Genomic DNA, 12,060 nt, shown 5'->3' with positions numbered 1-12,060 from the left:
ATCTCGTATAGCACTGGATAAATATCTATATATTTTTTAGCAAATCATTTGTAGCAATATTGGACTGACCTTGAAAGTAGTGGAAGTATTTAAAGTCATCACATCCTACCCTTATGTTTTGTATAATAAATTTTGAGTATAATGTTAGTTCAGGCGTGGATGTATAGGTCCATGGTTAAGATAAAATACTTGCCTTCCAATCTATATATTCTGGGTGGAAGTCATGCCCATACCGATGTTTTTCTGTCAGTATTTTAAAAATCGAGGCTTTCTTAATGATACCGTAACCCCAGTGGCGGCTTTTGGATATATTTCCTGGGGGTGGGGGCTGAGCCATTAATACATTTTTAAGGACTTAAAAAATACAAAATAAAAAAATATATATATAAATTAGAAGAAAAAATGTTGAAGCGTTTACCTTATTTCCCTCTCATTTGATCTCATTGGTTAATTATTAATGATCTAAATTTTCTGTTTGAATTTTAAAATTTTAATTAATTAATTTTAGATTGAACAACAGCATTTAGGCTTATTTAAAGAAAGATTTAAATACCATGTATCCAAGAATAGGAACGGGTCTATAACGAATAGAGACAAACAATACATTAATTGTAAGTAACGAATCCTTGAGATAAAAAAAGTTCCATCCTTTTGACGAATAAATTAAGTTAATGTCTACTATATGTAATATCCGACATAGTATACGTTTCAGTGAAATTCGGTTGCACTAAGTTTATACTAATCACCACACATTGTGTTAGAATTTGATTTAAAAATAATTTTTCCAGTCCCGGAATGGAAAGTTTTTTTTTCGTAATCAAGCTTCTGTTGTTTCATTTGTGTCCTAATTAATTTTTCTAAACACCTTTACTGTACACACTCTACATATTCAAATAATAAGCCTATTTAACTATTTTTTTTTTAAACATATAAAAAAAAAAAAATCTTTCCTCCTGGACAAAACATAAGCGTACCATTGTGCAACACCTACGTGTGGATAAATGTAGAAAATTTAAAACAACTAAACTAAATTCCATTTTTTTTGTACGTATCTTAGGAAACGTATCTTGCTATATAACCCTTTTTAAAATACAATTATTTTAACATGATTTTTCTCACTACCACAAACAACTTCCCCATTTATAATCGTATCCTCGGCCATTGTATATATTTAAAAAAATCATCTCAGAAAATGCAACTTTTAAAAGTTCAAATATGTAACTAGTTTTTTACAGAAACTGAAAAACAAATAGGCCAATGTTTACTTCTGGACAAATGCATAAGACTAAACTATTTCCAGTTTAACATATACAGTATTAGGAAATACAACTTATCTAGTTATAGGCCTATACTTTTTTTTCAAATTAATACAGTTATAAATATTTCAATTCATTTACATATTCATTTAACAGGATCACTACCAAATCAACTTTACTCCCATTAGAGACAGTATATATATATATATATCAAATTAATATAGGCCTATTTTAAAATAATTAAGTCCATTTTTATGTTCATTAAAAGTTTAATGTAACAGTCATTATGGGAAATTCTTTTTTAACATATTTTGGCAGAAAAATAACTTTGACCATTAAATTAAACTTATTAAGGCATACCAAAATACAAGATATATTAACGCATATGCCTCTTCAGTGATATTTCAGTGTTAATGGGTATTCAACATAAATGGAGGAAAGTTGCTTTCGGTTTCAGCTACACTGACCCAATATTATAAGTTGATGATATATTCCGGTTGCTTCTTCCAACAACCATTTCAACATTAAGTAGATCAAAGCCTATTTTTCACAAGTAGATTATTTTTGTTAATGCCTTGTGGAATTGTTCCAATTTTTGTTTTCAATTGGAATTTTCCTTCCTATGATCTCTAGTGTAAATATACGGTTTTCAACAAAATATGTGTAGATTATTAGAATAAACATTGTGGACATTAATCTTGTTTTAAATGAAACTAAATACTTTCTTATATCCACGGAGAAAATATATTTTCTCCATGGTCTAATCTTGATTGAGTTTTTTATTTTATTTTTTTTTTGTTAAAGTTACCGTCAACGGAAAAAACCAAACAATGTTTATTGTTAAAACCAGCAAACCCATTTTAAATTTATGAAATGGACATTATTTTCTGAGGTGAACTATACAATTTGAGCATTATTATCCAATTGTAGGCAGAAGAATGTACATTGAAAGCTGACTTATTCAAAAGTATTCTTCTGGACAACTCAATGTGAAGGCCAAGCCTAAGGGAGGGAGAAGCTATGCTAAGGTTTTCACTCAGAAATCTGTTGCAATGAATCTAGAATTATGAACAATATCGGGTAAGGGACGATCTCAAACTAATGTGAAGTCACCGAAAGTCTGTTATATTCTGATCATACGCTTATCGTTACAATAGGCCAGACAAACAGTGTACATTCCGGGATTGATGTCGGGAAAAAAAAATACATACATTGACGGGAAGCTAACGCTCGACTGCTCTGTATTGTAATTGCTCGTAAATTAGTTGATGTTATTTGACATTTCTGTGACTCTGAAGATGCGACTGGTTGGAATGAATAGGACCCATAATGTTATATTTATACGAGGACATTTTGTGTATCTAGGTTGAGGGCAGAAGTTGGTTGAATTGACGCTCCTCTCTGGACGATCCGCGACTATCACCTTGTAAGAAAAACGAGGCCAAGCAATATTTCGCCCTCATTTCAACTGATGTGATCGTAATTGGTGCGTCACAATTATGCAGGCGATATCCTCTACCTAAATTGACCAATTCTGTGAATAATTTCGTTTAAGTTCAAAGTTTATTAATTCTGGATTTTTTACTAACAAAATGTAAACGTCACCGTAAAAGCTTTCTCGTTAGAAGTCTTTCAAATTAATTGTCATTGTTTATATCTGAAGAACGAAAACTAAGCCCATACCCATTAGTTTAGAAGAATTTACCAAAAGTGGGATTGATTTTTCATTTTTTTATTTATATTTACTGATGACAATATTTTCAAACTAAAATAAAAATCATGTTATTGCAATATTTCCGACGATAGAGGGCGCATTTCAAAGTTATATGACGTCGTGGTTAGTTGGCTTTAGTGTTGTTGATTGGAGAAAGGCTTGCCGACATGAAATATGCTGTTCTAGCCATTAGAGCCTTAATGGATGTTCAGGTACTGAATTACCTCAAAATATATAGTTTACGAAGATCGGATACAACCGACTGCACTTGAAATATTTAGATTATCGAAAGAGACATCAGTCGAGAAACACAATAATAGGCCAGGGCAGAGGCCTATATTTAATGATTATAACCCAATTTGTTCTACTATTTGGCATTAAGTAACATTAAGAATAAAAAAAATACATTGAATATTGACTTATATAAACACAGGGAAAAACAATAACAAAATAGAGTTGGCAAAATTCGCACAATTCTTAAAAATACACCTTACTCTAAAACATAAGGTCATCATTTTTGAATAATTATTAAATCGAGATAAATTAATTGTGGCAGCTAAGTTTTAGATTGTGTCATCTAAATTTCGAATCACTTTTGAAGATTAAATCAAGCTAAAATATCAAGAGGTCTAATTGAACCTTTCAACAAACCAGGGAGATGTCTACTTCCTGAAAAACCAAATCTACAATACGACAGCAATACGAGTACCTGAAACGCCCCCATGTACGGTACGACAGAAATATTATCGGTACACACGCATTAAGGTACTGTATACAGTACAACCGGGGCAGCATTCTGTAATACTTTACGATGCATTATGGGTATTTATACATTTTTGTCTACGTTTATGCCTAGTTAGATTATGACGTCTATAAAAATGTTTAAATCAAATTAAATGTCAACTAATTATATTTATTACATGTGTTTTCACTATCGTATTCTCCAGCATGAGCTTGGAAATACCGTAGGCTGAATTCGTTTTCTTTTCAAATATAGCTGCGCATGTTTTCCTGGCATTGTGGGAATGTTTATCAGAAGGTATGCGAGTGTAGGTTTCACTTATGCGATTAACGGCTTTTAAATATAAGGCTCAATAACCAGTCTTGTATTTACCTCCGTAACTCTTTACTAAAAACAGGCCTATAATTTTCCGTGTGTAAACAGAAACGAATTTTTACTGTTCCTTACAATTAAGTTTTGAATATGGAAAGTAAGGGAGGGAAATGTTAATGGTGTTTAATGCGCCAACGAAAAAGACGCCGATAATCGGTCATAATTCTCATACAATAACGAAAAAAAAAAAGGATTTATTTAAAATAGTTAAAAGTGACCCGATAACGAATATATAACAATGATTAACTAAATCATCTTAATTTGATCATTCATCAAATGGCAACAGACTCTTACGTCATTGCTTTGATAACTCTAATGTTGATCCTGACCTTGATTATTAATTTAGTATGAATTAATTAGTCATAATAGACCCGGGTATAGGACTATCAAATATGACGAGTGCGAACATTTCTACGTTTAGGCCCGATAGGCCTAACATAAGTGCATAGCTCTTAAAAGATATATCCATACCGTCCGCCATAGAAACCCCTTTAAAAAATCAGTAAAAGTATTACTAATTTTAAAAAGAATCAAATATGCCTAAGTTATTAACTTCCAGTAAGAAATCGAATTATTTTTTTCGCTCATGAGTCGAACCTTCACTCCAAAATTCTTAACTTGATTACCGGTATACTTTAGAGGTCTGTATAACATATATAGGAACGCTATCATTTGTGTTAACTAGCGAAGATTTTTTTTCTATTCCTTATTTTACTAATAGCTAATAACTTAACAAATTTGACAATCCAATAATATATAATTAGGCCTATAATCATAGAGAAAATTTCCCGAAAAAAGAAAACGTTTACATTGCTTGCATGTCTCAATACATCGTTTCCTTTGCTAAAGAAACAACTAGCTGAAGAGGCAACGCAGGCTGAAAAAAAAGTTTTGATGACGTAATGGAATAAACTTTTAATTAGCGTCATCGGTAAATGCGACGCACTGGGTTCAGTGTATCCTTTTATCAATATTTCGCACAATGCTTGTCAAGATAAACATCGCGCGTGAAAAAAACCGAAAAGGCTAATTACGTAATTAAGGGTTTGGCCTCTTGAACGAAAGGTCTAAGGGCAAGCAAGGAAGTTCGGCGATCGTAGTATCTAGATAATGATTCGACTAGACAAAATTGTTTTCATTGGACAGCGCACTCACCCAGAAACCGTAATGCGAACACATGTCATTGAGGAGAGGAAACCCAAATATCAACCGGTCATAATGAAATAATTCCCCTAGATTTCTGAGACAGCGTTATAAATCAGTAACTCGAAAAAATAACCTCAGCCGATACATACTCTGTTTAATCTGATTATGTTAGAAGGAAGGCCATTCACAGGATACATATATAATGTTAAACTTACAGGGAGATGTTTATAGAATTTGCAATTATTTAAAATTAAATTTGTTCAAAATAGGCTACCAGTACACAAGGGAAAATGTATAAGAAATTGTAATAGCATATAGCCTACCTACCTACAGTGTAAATTTAGATGAACCAACTATATAACTATCATACCGTACGTGGCAGAAACACTCGGAAAAGAATTCGTACATAGAATACAAATTATAATCGCTGAGTTGAGTTTGAATCAGAGGACGAAAACGAGGAGGGAGAAGAGGGGAACAGACGAAAGTAAATACCATATTTATTCGGTAATAATAATAGTTCAACCTTGATTGAGCGCAGTTTACTCAAAGCCGGGATTAAGCAAGATATGTGTTAAAGAGATGTGTTTTGAGTTCTTTGAATGTGTTGATGTTGAAAGTAAAGAAGAAATGAGGAAAAGAACGCAAATTCTCTGGAAACTCACTATAATCATCATAATTATCACTACCATTAGGCCTACCATTATTTGAAAATTAAAAAAATATATATTTTATTAATATTATCATGATAGGCCTAGGCCTAATTATCCTTATTAGTAGGCCCATTATCACCGTCATCATTATCATTTTGATTATCCATATTGTAAATATTATTATTAACAATATTATAGATATGATTACCACCATCATTATTATTATTAGGGCTATTATAATAACTATATTATTATCATTCCTTTAATATTATTTGTATTGTTTGTGGTCTATTTCTAATGACCAACAGACATGCAGACATGCAGATAATAAATACCGGTACATTCTTAATTCTTAATTATTGTAACCATGACCAAAAAACAATGTGAACATGAAATTTGGTTTTCTTGACGCTTACATAATTAATTATGAGTTCATTACCATATTTAGGCATTTTTTTGTATTTTGAAAAATATGATAGGCCTAATCTTGACATTGTATAAAGCTAAATAATTTGCTGCATAATAATTACATTAGGATCGCAATTTCCTTTTATTTGTTATTTCCAAAATTACTATAGAACACAACTTATAACACGAGAATAGCAAATGGAATAATAGTGGGAATAAAACATCAGCAATTATAAACATAAACGTTTAAACTGTGAATAAACATTCACACACTTCATAATTCCGGTACGCGAATCACTTAGTACGACCCAAAAGAGTGTAATTTCGCAACCAAGATGTCATCAAGAATGTCTCTGTTTTCTGTCAAAGTCGGGTTCCGGTTGTCTAGTACTGATGATTCTCTCGCGGCCCCCACACCAATAGGCCTAACCTCTCCTGTATCCGCCACACTGTCTGCCCCACTAAGTGTCACAACGAATCTCGGATTGACCTAGAGTCTAGGACACCAACATTTCTCTACATCACTTTTAATTTATTAAAAAGGTACAACGACCAATCATTTTTTTACACACTCGCGGTCCGAAAGGTCCTGGGCGGACCGCAATTGGTACTACAACTTCGTATTTTAATTGGTGCCACCGTTAATTTAGACCTGTGTCTCTAACAGGTGGTGATCTTGACTTATTATTCTATCTGGGTCATTTATTGGATACACTTCGTCATCTACACTTATCAAATAATAATTTCTATCAGACTTACTCGGAACACGAACATTCTATGTAATATAGACCTATTTGCCGTTGTTGTCTATGCTTAGCCAATAATAAACTTAAACAGTAATATTATGAACATCAAATGTATAACTTTGTATAATTACCCTTACATGACATCGTCCCTTAAATTAACTGAGAGTGATTGTAAGGATTATCGTAGCAAACATTAAAACATTATTAATTGTTTTTAAATTATTATATAACTTTTTAAAATGACACAAGAACCTCGGGTCTAGGCTAAAAATATACAGCACATACAGAATGATGAAACCAATGTGTATCAGCAGGTAATACTAAATCATCAGGCCCAGCGTCTACTGAGGGTGATGGGGTGGGGGGGGGGAATTTTGCTCTCGATGATTGAGTATTTAAATAAAATGTAATTACTATACATCTTGCCGTCACAATATATAATAATCATCATACAAATGCAAATGTTAATGTAATGGAAGAGATACGTTTTTGTAAGTGTGGTAGGAGGTTTTTTTTTCTGAGTGGGGTGGGACTCCTCCTGGGTACATGCCCGATCGTTTCGTTCTCAGTTTCTCATAGATGTCGATATTTTATTTAGTCCTTTAAAAGCAATTTAGTAAACCGTTCCGCTAATCTTCGCCCTAGAATAGATAATGTTGCCAAGTACTCATTAAACGACAACGTATCAAAACACGTGTTTGTGGTGTGACATTATTATGTTTCGGCCCAGTTCTGATTGGTCAGTTGTTAATTATGTTTGACACTCAGAAAAATTCCGTTGAAAGTTCGAAGGGTTTTCTTTTTAGATTTTATCACAAACACTATTTCTTTAAAGCTGTTTAGCACGAAAATTTATTCACATTTATACATAGGGCCTATGATAAATTCAAAACTCATTATCACTAGCTAGATAAAATCGAATGAAAATATAATTACGCTGTTAACATAGGCTAACGCATATTAAAATAATTCTTATCAAAGTTAGTAATTTTTTTAGCTAGTTATAAGGCCTGTACTTTGTGACGTTACAAAGTATGTAAAATCAAAAACAAAATACAGATCTCCCTTCAAATAAAGACTACTACTTGGGACCGGTGGGACTTCCATGATCTTCAGCAGCTTTGGTCTCTATTTAGAATAATAAATATAAAAGACGTTTGTTAATATGGGACCACAGAAAATTGATCTTTTTCCGGAGTTGTGTTTAATCAGAGGGAGAGCGTATTTTCCTAAATTTTTATTTAATTAAAAGTTGTAAGTTTATGATCCGTTCAATTTTATAAGATATTCCGAATGTTTGTTTCTTTTTGCAGTTTAAAGCACGTACATCGATAATTCGTATATATCTCCTGACCGCATTTGTAACCTCGTATTCACATACAGAAAAATAAGAACAGTATAGGCTATATATTATGACCAGATGAGCAACCCAACAGTGTGGTAAGTAGATCGAATTAAGCTTTAATATCAATAACAAGAATTCTAACGATACGAATAATTCCAAGCAATCGGCGATTATGTACGGATAATTGATTTCAGATAAACTAGTTTATGAATTGTGATTTTCAAGTTATCGCACTTATCTTTCCTCTCACCTTATTACCATCACATAAACCCGTTATAATAATGCCTAATTCCACGCTATAAATTACTGTAAATTCGACACAAAATTGTCAAAGCGTGTGTCGCGAAGCAGTTAGTGTACCCTCAATCAAATGATTTATCTTTTTATTTTTTGCAATAATGAGTCGGCAATTAATTTGAAGAGATGACCGGAGTGGGGCCGAGAGCTTATCGTCACCGTCATAGCCATATTCTTCCCATCCGGCGGATTCGTTAATTGTCCAATTCTATGTCAATATGAAAGGGATTAAAGACTTCAATAAGATGGCAATAAAGCGTAATGAAATGAATACAAAATTCTTGTTACACATTCATAAATCTTGCTGTTCTATTAACAATTCTTAATATTCGGTTAAATTTCACTCATTTCTGAAACATTTCAGTGAAGCCAGATTAGGAGAATTTTACCCCGAGGTTCTCGGAAACCATTCCACATAAGTCTGTCTCGTTTGAATAATGGCTTTGTCGACAATCCACGTAAAACTAACACTATGATGGATCGACGGGGATTAACAATTCAAATATTTCAACTGCCCCATTGCTGACGGCAAACATCGGCACAAGTGAGCTAAATTATTAATTACAGAAAATTATTATTTTTTAACATTAGACCTATTATTATTAATTATGATTATCATTATGATCACTGGCTTTTGCCATTATCTTTATTCTTTTTATCATCATGATTATCCTTATCACAACCATTATTTAAATTATTATTATTATTATTATTATTCTATTATTATTATTTATTATTATTATTATTATTATTATTTATTATTATTATTATTATCATTATTATTATCATTATCATTATTATTATTAAATTTTATTATATCTTCGCTGTTGATATTATTTTTATCATTATTATTATTATATTATATTGTTATTATTATTACTTGAAATAAATGAATAAATGTGTTTAAAATCTTAATATTATGCGCCATTAATGTTATCAAAATAGTAACAACTTAAGGGTAGTATACCGATGATATGAAATAATATTAACAATTTGTAAATGATGCCATGATTATATTCTCAGCAATTTTAAAACATTTTATCATAGCAAAAAAAAAGTACTGCACGGCAACACCACCACTAGCGGCACTATGGTCATCATCATTGTGATGGGTCATGTGTCAGTATTTTTTGTCGTTATTATTATCATTATAATGACCACCATCATTATTATTATCATCATTATTATTAAATTTTTCTATAACCTGTATTTTCATTGCTGTTATCATCATCATCATCATTGTTATTATTAATACTTGAATAAGTAAATGAATAAATTTGTTGAAAATCTTAAGAAGTGTGTCATTAATGTTATCAAAATAGTAACAACTTTAAGGGGCAGTATATCAGCTGATACGAAATAAAATTAACAGTTTCTTATAATAATATCATGAACCAATTTCAAAACATTCATAGCGACTGAATGTCGCTATGAATCTGTAACACCAGAGGGTACTAGGCTATTGGCGGAGGTGGCGGCACGGGAAAACTTCGTCAAATTTATCACATTTTTTCCCCTCAGTTTTCGTTTAAACCATATACAGCACTATGTTTTAATAATGCAAAGAAAGAGGATTGCATCCAAATGCCTTTCAAGGTCTGATCACATCCAAGGTAGGCTCTTTTGTCTGGGGAAGCTTTAGAGGCCGCCTAAAATTGTATCAGTACCGGTATGTATATTCAGTCCCTGATTGCATGGTCTGATGCACAATGGAATTCAACACCGTACAGTAAGTGCAATTATCAAACAAGTGCTTTGCCTGGTTAGTACCCCTCCCATTTGGAACAGAAACGTCCCTCACTTGATGCTGCGCAACTCGACGCCTGCCCCTGACACCCAGATTCAATTTAGTATACAGGCGCCACCTCTTGTGCTAGGTAACATTAAACGACATCACATCAGTGACAGTTGTGAAAGTAGACCCATCGTGAGTCACATTTTTTACGCGGACTCTTGACTGGGTGCTGTGGTATCACTGGCTCAAACTCACAATACGTCACATTCGATAGCGAATATATAACTTATATACTTATATACTGTATATAATATTGCGCATGTCCTTTATTACATGTCACACAACGCGACTAAAATATACTTATATACTGTATATAATATTGCGCATGTCCTTTATTACATGTCACACAACGCGACTAAAAAAAAAAAAAAAACAAAAAAAAAACTGTCGTGGTGCAATCCCAGACCCTACCTATGTGACGCGAACAAAGTTTATCTTAATAGATCGGCTGATATTCATAGCCATTTTAAATATTGTACAAAAAAATATTCTAATGTTTGGTGTTTTTTGTCGTGAGAAAAATATCATGTGTTTCACATAATCTGAGCCCAGGACCCTGGGACTGAAAGGAAAGCATCCTAGGCAGTACCCAGTAGGCCTATACATGTAGATTCGAAAGTTGATTTTAAGTGGGGAAAGAAACACAAATGACATAAGTATATTACTTTACGAATTCATCGTACTTGTCAACAGAAAGAGGGCGTTGTTTCAGTTTTGATATCCGCTTTCTGTGATCAGTGTGTTTGTGCGTGCACGTCAATAAACGTAAGCTAATTTTAATGTGGTTTTCAAATTATCTATTATAAAAATATTATTTATTAAAGAAAGAACTTGTTCTTTACAATGTATTAATTTTTTGAGATTCGATCTTTGGTAAATTGTACGAAAATCACGATATTTCGTAAAGTCGCTAGATCGACTACTGTAATAGGCCTAGCATGTCTGTTTCGCATAGGCCCCTAAGCCCTACATAATTCTTTCATCAATTAAAATACAAGTTTTATTACACAATAAAAACGGTTTGTGATCGTGCTTTTTAACGTTTCTACGAATAATGGACATTCAACAGAAAGTTCTGGATACTTAAAATCGAGAATGTGGCTGGCTGCTTTCCACTATTATTTATTGTTTTATTATAGATGAAAATGTTTTGTAATCGTGCATTTTTTTGTAGGGATAATCCTTTGACGTTTGAAAATGAAGGTCGAGCAGCTTGTGGCTGCGTATGCGTATTATCACGTATTTCCGACTCGCGCGCGTTGTTTCCGTTCTGTTTCTATGGAGCGCTTGCGTATCTAAGTGTATTGCTTAGCTACGCACGCGGTACCATTGACAACACAATACTGTACAGAAGAAACAACAACAAACTACATTTTTGAGATGATGTTGTAGTCGGCTCTCATATTTAAGCTGTCTATGATTTATCGTATCACCATGTTGAAATCGACTGGTGCAGAGGACAAAGCATCCTTGTCTTCTATCAACCAAGTAAGTCCAATCTTATTTATTATACAGTGGCGGATTTAGAAAGGGAGTGAGAGGAGTACGCCCATCCGGTACCACCACCTGTTTTTTTTTTTTTTTTT

This window comes from Anneissia japonica, unplaced genomic scaffold (genome assembly GCF_011630105.1).
Source record: "Anneissia japonica isolate Jap-2015-1 unplaced genomic scaffold, ASM1163010v1 scaffold1208_len1460985_cov181, whole genome shotgun sequence".
NCBI lineage: Eukaryota > Metazoa > Echinodermata > Crinoidea > Comatulida > Comatulidae > Anneissia > Anneissia japonica.
The sequence above is the reverse complement of the archived record's forward strand: the minus strand, read 5'-3'. Positions refer to the sequence as shown.